Genomic DNA, 14,339 nt, shown 5'->3' with positions numbered 1-14,339 from the left:
GAGAATACTAAAAGTGCCATGGGCTGCCAAAAGAACCAATAGATCCATTTTGGAAGAAGTGCAGCCAGAGTGCTCCTTAGAGGTCAAGAAGGCCAAACTTCGTCTCTCATACTTTGGACATATAGTCAGGAGGGACCAGTCGCTGGAGAAGGATATCATGTTTGGTAAGGTGAAGGGTCAGAGAAAAAGAGGAAGACCTCCAACAAGATAGATTGGCCAAGTGGCAGCATCGATGGACTCAAGTGTGGCAATAGTAGTGAGGTTGGCCCAGGATCGGACATTGTTTCGTTCTGCTGTGCATAAGATCGCTAGAAGTTGGTGCCGACTCGATGGCACCTAACAAAACAATATAATGAAGGAGCTGTGGTAGCATAGTGGTTATGATTTGGGCTGCTAATCTCACGGTTAGCAGTTTGACACTACCAGATGTTCCATGGGAGAAAGATGAGGCTTTCTGATCCCGTAAAGATTTATAGCCTCGGAAACCCTGTAGAGTGTCGTTATGAGTTGGAACTGACTTCATGGCAGCACATAACAAAAACAACAACAATATAACTGCTATAAAAGGAAGCTTGGATCAAGCACAGAAAAGTGTTGGAAAAACTCTCCTAGCCATGGGTGCTCCCATTGGTAAGGCCAGGCAAATGGTCCAAGTATCATTTGCAAAAAATGTGGATATTTCAGCATAAACCAAATTAATATCAGTGCCCATCTACCCTTTAGTATTATCAGACACCAGAGGGAGGGGTAGACAGAGATGGCTGTCAAATAGTAGATGACAAGGGAATCATCATTCTTATATTTTCTACATATAAGACCAACACCCAGGAATCTAAGGGGATGAGGTCAGGATATAACACAGACCATGAGCAAGGCACTCAGCAGGTTTATCTTCAGTTCACAGCCAAGCCAAAGCTTTGTTTCTAGGCATCTGGACATCACCCAAATGGCTTGAGTTCATGGCTGAGCAAGGGATTAGAGCCATAATAAGCCAAGGAACTGGACTGACTGAAAAGTTGGAGGCAAAGAGAAGTCCAATCCTATCTTACAACAGACACTGTAAATTTATTCTGAAGGCTGACATTGGTCCCAGTGCCATAAAAGGAAGGCTGCTTGGTGCTAGATCAGGCTTCCCTGGGAACTGACTGCCTCTATTAGGTAAGGTTTTGCAGGGGATCTGCTCTCTGTCATCAAAGTACACTCTCTCTTCCTGCAGTCAGTGAAGCCAGTAGATGATCAGAGACTGAATGGCCCTAAGTAAAATGCACCCACAACTGAGGGAGACAAGTAAGTCCTGACTTGCAAATATTCAATAAATGTAACTGCTACACTGAGCAGAAAACTTGCATCATCCAATATCCAATTGCCATGGCTTTAAGAGAAATCAAATCATATTCAAAGACCACTTAAGTGATCTTAAATAATCACTCACAGACACCAAATATATTCATCATCTATTTGAGCAGTAAATGATTACCAGTAAATGATGTTTAGTTAGAAAGAACTAAATCATAAGTTAAATGATAATTAGATAAAAACTAGGTAAGCATGAAATTACTATGGGATGAATTGATGTATAGCTTGTTTAATGGCATTAGGGTAACATAACTTAAAATACTTCCATTTCATCATAGAAATATTTTTGTTATAAATAGCATGTCATGTTCATAGGGACAATTCTATGCATCTACAACGGGGCTTCAAAAAGTTCATGAAATTCAAAGGTTGTGTGTGTGTTGGGGGAGGGAGTTCATGGAAAAAAATTCCATTATCTTTTCATTTTATTTTTCCATGAACTTTTTGAAACCTCCCTCTATCTTTACAAGAAGATGCCTTTCTTGAGATGGGACACATTAAACATTTTGGAGATATTTTGAGGTAAATATTTCTTAATTGTTCTTCGTTAACATTGCCAACATTTATGTCCTTACAGTTCTCCTTTTCTATATTCTCATGACAAGTCAACCCTTAATTTAACGGACACAATTTTTATTTAAATAAATTAACATGAACAATCAAGTTGCAATCAAATAGGTTAGCATGAGAACCATTTTTTTTACCTTTCACATGACTTTGCTTATCTCTTTTCTGCTTTTTTACTTAATATTTTGACTCTCAAGGGTTATAATTTCCAAGATATTAAAATTTTTTCACATTCTGTCAACAGGGAAAATCATGAAACAGAAACTACAGAGGTACCCAAACCATACACAAGACACATCTGATTCCACATCTAGTTGGAGAAATGGGTATGTTGGGGCCCTGCTGTTAGGAAATGGATCAGTGACTCTCATTAAATAATTTAATTCCATAGCTAACTACACCAACATCTACTTCTTGCTTCAACTAGTACTGGCCAAGGAACAGACATGGAACAAAACTTTTTGAGGGAAGGATGGATGAGGGCATGAGGTTGCGAATCAGAGGATTCAGCTTCCGGGAATCTATGACACAGAGGCCAGCCATGACGCATAAAAGGAGCTCTAGTAGCATAGTGGTTACAAGTCGGGCTGCTAACCTCAAGGTCATCTAGTTTGAAACTACCAGAAGTTCCATGGGAGAAAGATGAGGCTTTCTGCTCCAGTAAAGATTTACAGCCTCAGAAACCCTATACAGGGTCGCTATGAGTCAGAACCAACTCCACAATATACCACCACCACCACCAAGGGGAAAAGGAGTCCTTGGGTGGAAAAAGCAGTTAAGTGTTCAACTACTATCTGAAAGGTACTTCAGAGATAGGATTGGTGATATCTGCCTGGAAGGACACAGCCTTGAAAATCCTATGGAGTTGTCCTACTCTGAATCCTATGGGGTCTTACGGGGTGGTAATGAGTTGGAATTGACTTGATTGCAACTAACAGCAGTGAGAAAAGGGAATGGATACATTTGGTCTGTGTGAGGCCAAACCAAAACCAAGAAGCGAATCCATTACCCTCTAGTGGCTTCTGGGTCATACTGAGTCTATAGGACAGACTAGAGTGGCCTCATAGGTTTCCAAGGCTGTCAATCTTCATAGAAGCACACCGTCACATCTTTTTTCCATGGAGCAATAGGTGGGTTCAATCCACTGTTTAGTTAACAGTCAAGCACTTAGCCACTGTGCCACAAGGGCTGCCCAGGTGAAGACAATTGGAAAGCAAATACTATGAGGAACTAGGAATGAATCAGGAAGCAGTACTGAACACAGAATGAAATAACAGCTAATGTCACAAGTAGAAAAGGAGAATGTATTCTGATGTCTTTAGTTATGGGTTACTTAACCATGCACAAGTCACTGATAAGAATTCATTTGAAAAATGAGAACAATGAAACTTTACAGACATAGTTATTGTAAGAATTAAATAAGACAATGCATATAAAGTGCTTATTATAATATCTAATACTTGGAATACACTTATAAATCCTTTTCTTTAGTATAGAGGTCCTTAGCCTAGAATCTATGGCCCCAGGGGGATCATAACTGGGCATAAGAAAGTATTCATATTATTTACAAACATTTATCTGTGTGTGCATGTGTGTGTGTACACCTTTCTAAAAAGGGTCCTACATTTTATTCAATTTTCAAGAATCCCCTTGGCTGGAATGAAGATTGGGAACTGTGCTGGGACACAGAGGGATGAGTTCCGTATTCCAATTACTAGTTGGGGGTATGTGTATCTAATATACAAGCAAGTCGCTTTCCCATTAAGTCAGTTGGAGTAGGGTTGTTGTTGTTAGATAGTGTCGAGTCATTTCTGACTCATTGCAATTCTATGTACAACATACAAAACACTACCCAGTTCTGCACCATCCTCAGAATCAATTATTGGTTTGAGACCACTGTTGTAGCCATGGTGTCAACCTATCTCAGTGAGGGTCTTCCTCTTCTTCACTGACCCTCTACTATACATGATGTTTTTCTCCTGGGATTAGCCCCTCCTAATAACATGTCAAAATACAAGAGTCCTTCAAAAAATTAGTGGCAGCATTTCATTATATTTTATTTCCAGTTTTTTACAAATATCTGAAGCCCCCTTGTAGATGAGACAAAGTCTAAGTATCTTCACTTCTAAGGAGTATTATGGCTTCTTTCAAAACTGAATTGTTCATTTTTCAGGAAGTCTTTGGAAATTTTAGAATTTTTCCCCAACATCATACTCTAAAGGGATCAATTCTTCTTTAGTCTTATTCGTTGTCTACCTTTCAAATGCATATGAGGTGATTGAAAATACCATGCCTTGGGTCATGTACACTTTAGTCTTCAAGGTGACATCTTTACTCTTTAACACTTTAATGAGGTCTTTTGCAGCCGATTTCCTCAATACAATATTCTCTTTGATTTCTTCTCTGATGTTGTTTCCATGGATGTTGATTGTACATCTGAGTAAATACAATCATTCACAACTTCAATATTTTCTCCATTTTTTTAATGATGTTGCTTTTGAGGGTTTTTTTCCTGCTTCTTCTTTATGTTGAGTTGTAAGTCATACCAAAGGCTGTAGTCTTTGATCTTCTTCAGTGGTGCTCCAAGTCCTCTCTACTCTTAGCAAGCAAGGTTCTCTCAGCAGTATATCACAGGCTGTAAGGAGTCTTCCTCCAATCCTAATGCTGAATTCTTCTTCATACAGTTTATCTTCTTGGATTATTTGTTCAGCATACAGATTGAATAAGTACAGTAAATTAATATAATCCTTACGTACACTTTTCTGATCTTATACCACGCAATATGCCCATGTTCTGTTTGAATATCTGCATCTTGGTTTATGTACAGTTTCTGCATGAGCACAGTTAAGTGTTCTGGAATTCTCATTTTTTACTATGTTATTCATAATTTACTATCCACATAGTTGAATGTCTTTACATAGTCAATAAAACACAGGTAAGCATCTATTTGCTATTCTCTGTTTTCAGCCAAAATCTATCTGACATTAAGAATGATACTCCTTGCTCCACTTCCTCTCCTGAATCTGGCTTGAATTTCTGGCAGTTCATTGTTGATGTATTGCTATAAGCATTTTTAAATTATCACCAGTAATATTTTAACTGTAACATTTGATGATATTGTTTAATAATTTCTGCATTATGTTAGATGGTCTTTCTTTGGAATGGGCACAAATATAGATCTATTCCAGTTGGTTGGCCAGGTAGCTTTTCTTGGTATAGTGAGCATTTCTAATGTTGTATCTGTTTATTGAAACATCTGTTTACTGAGATGTTTCAATAAACAGTCAATTCAGTGAATTCCTGAGTTTTGTTTTTCCATCAGTGCAACTGGGCTTTTTTCATTACCATCAGTTCTTGGTTATTTGCTACTTCATTAAATGGTTGAATGTCAATCAAATCTTTTTGGTACAGTAACTATGTTTCTTCCATCTTCTTTTGATGTTTCCTGCATTGTTCTATCTTCCCCATAGAATTTATTAATATTGCAACTCAAGGCTTGAATTTTTTTCATCAGTTCTTTTAGCTTGAGAAATGCCAAGCATGCTTTTTCTTTTGGATTTTCCAGCCCCAGTTGCTGTACATTTCATTAAAATACTTTACTTTCTAAAGCCACCCTTTGAAAACTTCTGTTCCATTTTTTACTTCATCATTTCTTCCATTTGCTTTAGCTACTCTACATTCACACAGTATTTCAAAGTTTTAATAGATTACAGTATGAAGTTCTGGTGTGATATTGTAGGATAAGCACTAGAATACTAACCACAGGTTCAAACCCACCAGTTGTTCCTCAGACCCCTGTATAAGGTCACTGACTTGACACTTAACCACAACCACAACAACAACTACAACTCTACACTCAAAAGCAAGTTCCAGAGTCTCTTCTGATATCTATTTTGGTCTTTTTATTCCTATCTTTTAAATGAGCTTTTGTTTTCTTCATGTATGATCTTCTTTATATCATTCCACAACTTGTGTGGTCTTCAGTCTGTAGTGTTGAATGCATCAGTCAAGTCTATTCTTGCAATGGTCTCTAAATTCAGGTAGGATATACTTAAGGTTGTACTTTGGCTCTTTATCTACTTGTTTTCATTTCTTTCTGCTCCAGCTTAAACTTGCATATGAGCAATTGATGGCCTGTTCCACAGTTAGAACCTGGCCTTGTTCTGGTTGATGACATTGAGCTTCTCCATAGTACTTTCCACAGACGTTGATTTGACTCCTGTTTACTCCATCCAATGAAATCTACGTGTATAGTTGAATAAAAGTAGAATTCTTAGTGAGTAAGAGCAAGACTTACGAAATTGTCCTTAATTCTGACAGCTGAACATGCCTATAGTTCTTGGGAATAAAAAATAATCACAAAAACTCAGTTCCATTTTTAGATTTGGTCATGAATTGAGGCTTTCTCTATTTTCTTTTTGCCCCCATCATTAACTAAGTTGTCTTAAATTTTTTTGACTTCTCATTCTACTGTTGGACAAGAAACACTACCATATTTATTCTGGTTCTTCCTGGTCAGAGGCTAAGGAGCTGGTATTTGTAACAGAAACACAGATTCCAGACAGCAATTTCCTCTTCCTATTCAGATGATCCTTTTGTCTATAGTTATGAATCTATTTCACACCCCAGTGTTGATAGAGGAGTATGCTACAAAAATTAATGCTTCTATTTATGATGAAAACAATGATGACTGAGAATATTCTATATAATGAGAGTTTATAACATCTAAATCTACTTGAAAGTGCATGTAGCATCTCAAATTATTTTTAAAAACAGGTTTTGCATTAATACAAAATAAAAAGTAGTTTTGGAAATAGCAACCCATTTATGATTTTTTTTTCCAGAATGACAGAATCATTAATTATTCTGTATACACTGTAAAGATAGAAGGTTGAGACAGTTTATTTGAGAATCAGAAAATCTGCTAAATTATTTTAAGTTCTTTCCTCGTCAAAATTAATCTTTTAAGATAAATGGAAAAACAGAGAATTAATAAATTATGGAAAAGAACATAACTCTAGTCTACCTAACATATTCATGAGCCAATTAAGAAAATATGGCTGGCATTCAATTGCTGGTGGTTGAAGGTTTGGTTCAAAGAATAATTGGTCTGCTGGTGTATAAGATTTGATACTGAATTCTTTCTCATATATAAACTGTAGACAATTAATGTCTATTTTAAGTCATTTAAGAAAACAATTTGGGTACCTATCTAGAAGGAAACAGCATAACATTTTTAAGGACAAAATAATTTTTTGTAGGTGATTCCCAATACATGAGTAATATTTAGTTAGAATTGTATTTACAGAGCCATCAATTCCCTTTGTAAAGAGTTGCCCTGATGCAGATTCAGGTATTTGCATATACATTGCTTTGCTTGTCAGTCAGCTTTACTCACTGAGCTTTAATGAAGCAATCTCAGGAGCATTGACCAGAGCAAGGGAAATGGTAAGACTTTCAGTACACCAGTTTTTAGTCATTTAGAATAGCTAAAATATTTTACAGCAGGTAACTTAACCCATTGCTATCTCATTTTCACCTTCAAAACTTTTTTTTCCCAGATGTACAGTTGATAGATCAATTAAGAAAGAAACGACTTTTAGAAGTTTGCAGATGATAGTAAAAGGTAGATAAGATGAAAACTATTATCAAAAATAAAGATATTAGAGGGAGACATAATTTGGCATAATTATATATACATATATATGTATGTATGTGATGTGATGTGATGTGTGTGTGTGGTCGGTTCTGACTCATAGCAACCCTGTACAGGGTTTCCGAGGCTATAAATCTTTATGGGAGAAGAACGCCTCATCTTTCTCCCGCGGAACAGCTGGTAGTTTCGAACTGCTGACCCCGAGGTTTGCAGCCCAATTTGTAACCACTACGCTACCAGAGTTCCAGCCACTCCTCGGAGACCTTACATAGGGTTTCTGTGAGTCAGATCTGACTCCATACTTAACAACTATATGTATATGCATATATATTGGCATACATCAAGGAGGTCTGGTTTCATAGTGGTTACAAGACGGGCTGCAAATCTCAAGGTCAACAGTTTGAAACTACCAGTGGGTCAGCCTATAAAATCAACTAATGGCAACTAGCAACAACAAAAGTTGGCTGATACAGGTCAGTCCTCACTTCTAATCAGAAACTCAGGTATATTCATTCGCTGAATTTTTGTACTTCAGTTTTGTATTGAGATCTTTTCCTTTCTTAAGAATTCCTGTTGTTAGTGACTGTCGAGTAGATACAAACTCACTGGACTTTATGATGTTTTCAGGGTTCAGAGCTTTCAGAAGCAGTTCTCTAGACCTGTCTTCCAATGCACGTTATGGTGGACTCAAACCAATACTTCTTTAAAAACTCCTTTTGATGAAATTGTCCTTTTCTGTGATACTTTGTCATTTCAGTGATTAGCAAGACCATAAATATTCATCTTAACATTGCAAAGTATCAGGTCTTTGATTGCAGTATGTTACTTTTATGATTTTGTTTCAAGAACTCTGAAATTTATTTACATGTACCAGATTAGATTCTATAAAACTCGGAGTGACAAGTTAACATTTTGCTCTAGTTGTTGTTAAGTGCCTTTGAGTCAGTTCTGACTCGTATTGACTCTGTATAGAGTTTTTGAAGCTATTAAATCTTTGCAGGAGCAGAAAGCTTCCTCTTTCTCCCACAGCAGTGGTGAGCTCAAACCACTGACCTTCTGGTTCACAGTCCAGAGCTTGTCCTACACCAAGTCCAGAGCACCTTACACCAAGTTAGTATTAAGTCTTGTAAATAATAATAACAATATATGCAGACACATGTTAGTAAGTTGCCCTTTATAATCTTCACTCATGACACAATAGTAAATACCAGTTCCATTGGATCAATTCTAATTTAAGACAATCCCATGTTTATCAGAGTAAAACTCAGTGCCGCAGGGCTCTTTTCCTTACTTAACATTTTTTAAATGTATTTTATTGTTGTGTTGTTGAGAATATACACAGAAAAACACATAGGAACTCAACATCTGTATATACAAATCAGTGACATTGACGACGTTCTTCCAGATGTGCAACTAAGCTCACCCTCTTCTTGAGTTGTTCCTTCTCCATAACAACCTCACTGCCACCTATGGTTCCTATCTAATATTTTGAGTTTTTGTTGTCAATGTGACCTTAAGATAACTCTTAAAAGAACATAATGCACAAGATAGACTTTATTTTTTATTAGTTAAGCTAAACAATTGTTTGATTTTAAAACCTCAGGGCATATTTTTGGTTTAGGGTTTATCTCTTTCAAAATCAAATTGTTTTCTGCTTTGGATTGTTTTGTTGAAACCATGTGGTGTGCTCACTACTGGAAAACATTTTGAATTAAATGAAAAAATGTTTTTGAGGTAATATGAGTTCTGACAATTTGTGAGACACATATGTCCCAAGGGGACTCTAGTGCTGGGTTTCTAGGATGAAACTGGTTTCTTCAGATGCATGCTGTTATACAGGCCCATATCACATGATTGTTATTGTTGTTGTTAAGTGCCTTCAAGTCGAATCCGACTCATAGCGAGTCTACAGGATTTCTGAGGAGCAGTGGCTGGTGAGTTTGAACTGCCAACCTTGCAGTTCAAACAGACCTTGCAGTTTTGTGCATTATTCCACAGTACCACATAAGGATTCCTATTACATGGTTGTTGTTCAAACTGCTTTGCAGTCTGGCGCCACACCAGGACTATCACATGGTTGTTGTTGTTGTCAAGTGCCAGCGAGTCGATTCCGACCCATAGCGACCCTGTATAGGGTTTTCCAAGGAGCAGCTGGTGAGCTTGAACCACCGACCTTGCAGTTCAAATGACTTTGCAGTCTGACGCATTAACCCACAGCGCCATACCAGGACTCCATAGCACACACTAAAGCAAGCTAGTACCTTCTCACTAAACCCCAGAGGCAGAAAAAATGGGTGGGTATTATAGCCCCATGGGTCATGAAAAGGTTAAAGATTGGCTCAGAACAATGGTTTCAGGGATTCACCCAGCCTGTATGGCTCCAGAATGTCTGGGGTTAATGAAAATTTGAAATATTGTTCTACATTTCCCTTTTTATTATTTTGATTTGGAAATTCTATACAGTGTCACTATGAGTCAGGATTGACTCAATATCACAAAAAAACAACAATATACAACCTTTGATCAAAATGTTCAGTAATGGGCAGCTAGACGCCATCCAGTTCTGGTCTGTGGGCAAAGGAGGCAGTTGTCTATTAGTCACATAGTCCATTTCTTCTCCTATTCCTAACTCTACTTTTTCCTATGTTACTCTAGGCGTTGCTTTCTTGTTAAAGTGCCATCAAGTTTGTTCTGACTCATAACAGCCTTGTATAGCATTTCTGAGGAGTGGCTGGTGGGTTTTAATCAACAAACTTTTGGTTCAAAGGGACCTTGTGGTCCATGCATTATCCTGCAGAGCCACACCAGGATTCCTGCTCCAGGTGAGTAGAAAGCAGTTATACCTTAGATGGTCACTTGCAAGCTTGCAGCATTGTAGGATAAGCAATGGACTGGTAACCAAAAGGCTGACAGTTTTAACCCTCCAGCTGCTCTCAGAAATGATATACAGGGTCATTATGTGTCAAAACCAACTATACAGCAGCACACAACAGCAACAGCCATCACTATGCAACAAGCTGGGAGGTACAACAGAAGCACTAGACACATTATTAGATCAATGAATGAATTGTGAAGTCCCATGAAATCATGACCTTATTGTATATGTGGTTTCTAAAGATATTCATTCCCTCTGGAGCTTGTGTTTCATGGTAGTCATTTGATGAACAAAACCTTTTTGTTGTTTGTGCTTTATTTATTATACTAAATGATCCATTGTTAAAACCTGGTCTTGAAAGCATTGTCCTACTTTATTGTTCTAGTTTGCAAATTTAGTGTTGTTGTTCGGTGCCGTCCAGTTGGCATATGAACCATAGAAGGAAACACTGACTGACCCTGCACTATATTCGTGCTGTTTGATAGGTTTGAGCCTGTTGTTTTGGTCACTGTGTCAGTTAATCTCATTGAGGATTTTCCATTTTTGCCCCGACTCTCTACTTGACCAAGCATGACATCCTTTTCAGTGAAGTCTCCTGATGCATGCCCAAAGTACCAGAGACAAAGTCTTGCCATCCTCCCTTCTATTGGGCATTCCGGTTGTACTTCTTCTAAGACAGACTTGTTTGTTTGTTTGGCATTCCATGGTACTTTGAAGATTCATTGCCAATACCATACTTAGAAAGCATCATTTCTTTTTTGGTATTCCTTATTCATGGTCCAGTTTCCACATGCATTTGAGGCATGGTTTGGGTCCTGGTGTGGCACTGTAGGATAAGCACTGGATTGCTAATTGCAAGGCTAGCAGTTCGAACCCACCAGTCGCTTCTCAGAAACCCTACACAGGGTTGCTATGAGTCAAAACCAACTCCTAAAAGCAACACGAATGATTTGGGTTAGGCACACCTAGTCCTCAAAGTGCTTTCTTTGCCCTTTAACACTTTCAAGAGATCTTGTGCAGAAGATTTGCCCGATGCACTATGTCATTTGATTTCTTCACTGCAACTTCCATGGGCATTGATTGTAGATCCAAGTAAAATAAAATCCTTGACAACTTCAAGCTTTCCTCCATTTATCATGATGGATATTAATCCAATTGTGAACATTTTTGTTTTCTTTACATTGTGTTATCCATCCTGATGGCTGTATGGATTTATCTTTATCAGCAAGTGCCTCAAGTCCTCATCACTTTTAGCAAGCTAGGTTGTGTCATCTACATACTGCAGGTTGGTAATGAGTCTTCCTTCAATCCTGATTCCATGTTCTTCTTCATATAGTCAAACTTCTTGGATTATTTGTTCAGCATAGAGATTGAATAAGTATAATGAAAGGATACAATTCTGATGTATACCTTTCCTGATTTTAAACCAAGCAGTATCCCTTTACTCTGTTCATACAACTGTACAGAACATGTCTTTGTACATACTCTGCATGAGCAAAATTAACTGCTCTGGAATTCCTATTCATCACAACGGTATCCATTATTATCCGTGATTCACACAGTTGAATGCCTTTGCATAGTCAACAAAACACAAGTAGACATATTTCTGGTATTCTCTGCTTTTAGCCAAGATCCATCTGTTGTCAGCAATGACATTGCTTACTCCATGTCCTCTTCTGAATCTGGCTTGAATTTCTGGAAACTCCAGTCAATGTACTACAGCCATTTTTTAATTATCTTCAGCAAAATTTTACTTATGTGTGATATTAATTATTTTCTTTGATGATTTCTGCAGTCTGTAGAGTCACTTTTCTTTTAAATTGGCACAAATATAGATATCTTCCAGTTGTTTGGACAGGTAGCTGTCTTCTAAAATTCTTGGGATAGACTACTGAATACTTCCAGCTCTGCATCAGTTTGCTGAAAGATTTCAATTTGTGTTCCATCTATTCCTGGCGCCTTGTTTCTACTACTGCCTTCAGTGCAGCATGGATTTCTTCCTTTGATACCATAAGTTCTTGTTCATATGCTACCTCCTTAAATGGTTGAGCAACACCTAATTATTTTGGTACAGTGACTCTAGGTATTCCTTCTATCTTTTTTTGTTGCTTCCTGACCATTCAATGTTTTACCCATGGAATCCTTCAATATTGCAACCCAAGGCTTGAGTTTGTTTTCAGTTCTTTCCCCTTGAGAAATGCTGAATGTGTTCTTCCCTTCTGGTTTCTAAATCCAGGTCTTACACATTTCACTGTATTACTATGTTTTCTTTTCTTAAACTATCCTTTGAAATTTTCTGTTCAGGTTTTTTACTTCTTCATTTTAGCTATTTTATGTTCCCAAAAGCAAGTTTCAGAGTCTCTGACATCCATTTTGGTTTTTTATTTCTTTCTTGTCTGTTACATGTATGATGTTCATGATGTCATCCCACAACTCCTCTGATCCTTGGTCATTGCTGCTGCTGTTAAGTGCCGTCAAGTCAGTTCTGACCCATAGCAACCCTGAACAGGGTTTCCAAGGCTGTAAATCTTTACAGGAGCAGAAAGCCTCATCTTTCCCCCGCGGAGCAGCTGGTAGTTTCAAACTGTTGACCTTGCAGTTCGCAGCCTGATTCATAACCACTACACTACCAGAGATCTGCTCTTGAGTTGGTCTATATATTCATGCAGGATATGTCCAAGGTTTTATCTTGACTTTCCTGGACTTGTTTTAATTTTGTTCAACTTCAGCCTGAACTTCCATAAGAGTAATTGATAGTCTGTTTGACAGTCAGCCCCTTGTCTTGTGTTGGTTGATGATACTGAAATTCTCCATCATCTCTTCACACAGATGTCATCAATTTGATTCCTATGTATTTAGCAAGGTTCTTGTGTATAATCCCTGTTTGTGTTGTTGAAAAAATATGTTTGCAATAAAGAAGTCTTAAAAAATTCTATTATGCAATCTCCAGCATTATTTCTATCACCAAGGCCATATTTTCCAACTCTAGATCCTTCCTCTTAATTTCCAACTTTTGTGTTCCAATCACTTGCAATTATCAATGCATCTTAATTTCATGCTTGATCAAATTTCAGACTGAAGAAATTGGTATAATTCTTCAGTTTTTACATCTTTGGCTTTGGTGGTTGGTGTATAAATTTTATTAATAGTTGTACTAACTGGTCTTTCTTATAGGCATATAGATATTATCCTATCACATTATACTTCAAGCTAGATCTTGAAATGTTCTTTTTGATGATAAATATTTTCATTTCTCATTCAATTTTTTAATTCCAGCATGGGTGGCGGTTTTGTGCCATTTGTTGTTGTTATGGTCTGTGGAGACGGTTCCAACTCACAGCGACTTTGTACAAGGTTTCCGAGGCTGTAAACCTTTATGGGAGCAGAAAGCCTCATCTTTCTCCCGTGGAACAGCTATTAGTTTCAAACTGCTGTCACTCAGGTTAGCAGCCTGATTCATAACCACTATGCTACCAGAGCTACTTCAGATCCAATTTATAGTGACCCTGTATAGGGTTTCTGAAGCTATAAATATTTATAGAAGCAGAAAGCTTCATCTTTCTCCTGAAGAACAGCTGGTGGATTCAAACTGTTAACCTGGCAGCTAGCCGACTATACTACCAGGGCTGTTGACCTATGCACATAGCCCACTATACTACCAGCGCTCCTTTCCCAGCACAGTCATGTTAATGGTGTGCATGGAGTCGGTTCTAATTCATAGCAACCCTGCATAGGGTTTCCAAGGCTGTAAATCTTTACAGAAGCAGAAAGCCTCATTTTTCTACCACAAAACAGCTGGTAGTTTCAAACTGCTGACCTTGAGGTTAACTTACCAGCCTGACTAGTAACCTATAGTAAACCATATAATTATCCAACTCAAAATAC

This window comes from Chrysochloris asiatica, unplaced genomic scaffold (genome assembly GCF_000296735.1).
Source record: "Chrysochloris asiatica unplaced genomic scaffold, ChrAsi1.0 scaffold00063, whole genome shotgun sequence".
NCBI classification, from domain to species: Eukaryota; Metazoa; Chordata; class Mammalia; order Afrosoricida; family Chrysochloridae; genus Chrysochloris; species Chrysochloris asiatica.
This window is presented reverse-complemented; position numbering follows the sequence as displayed.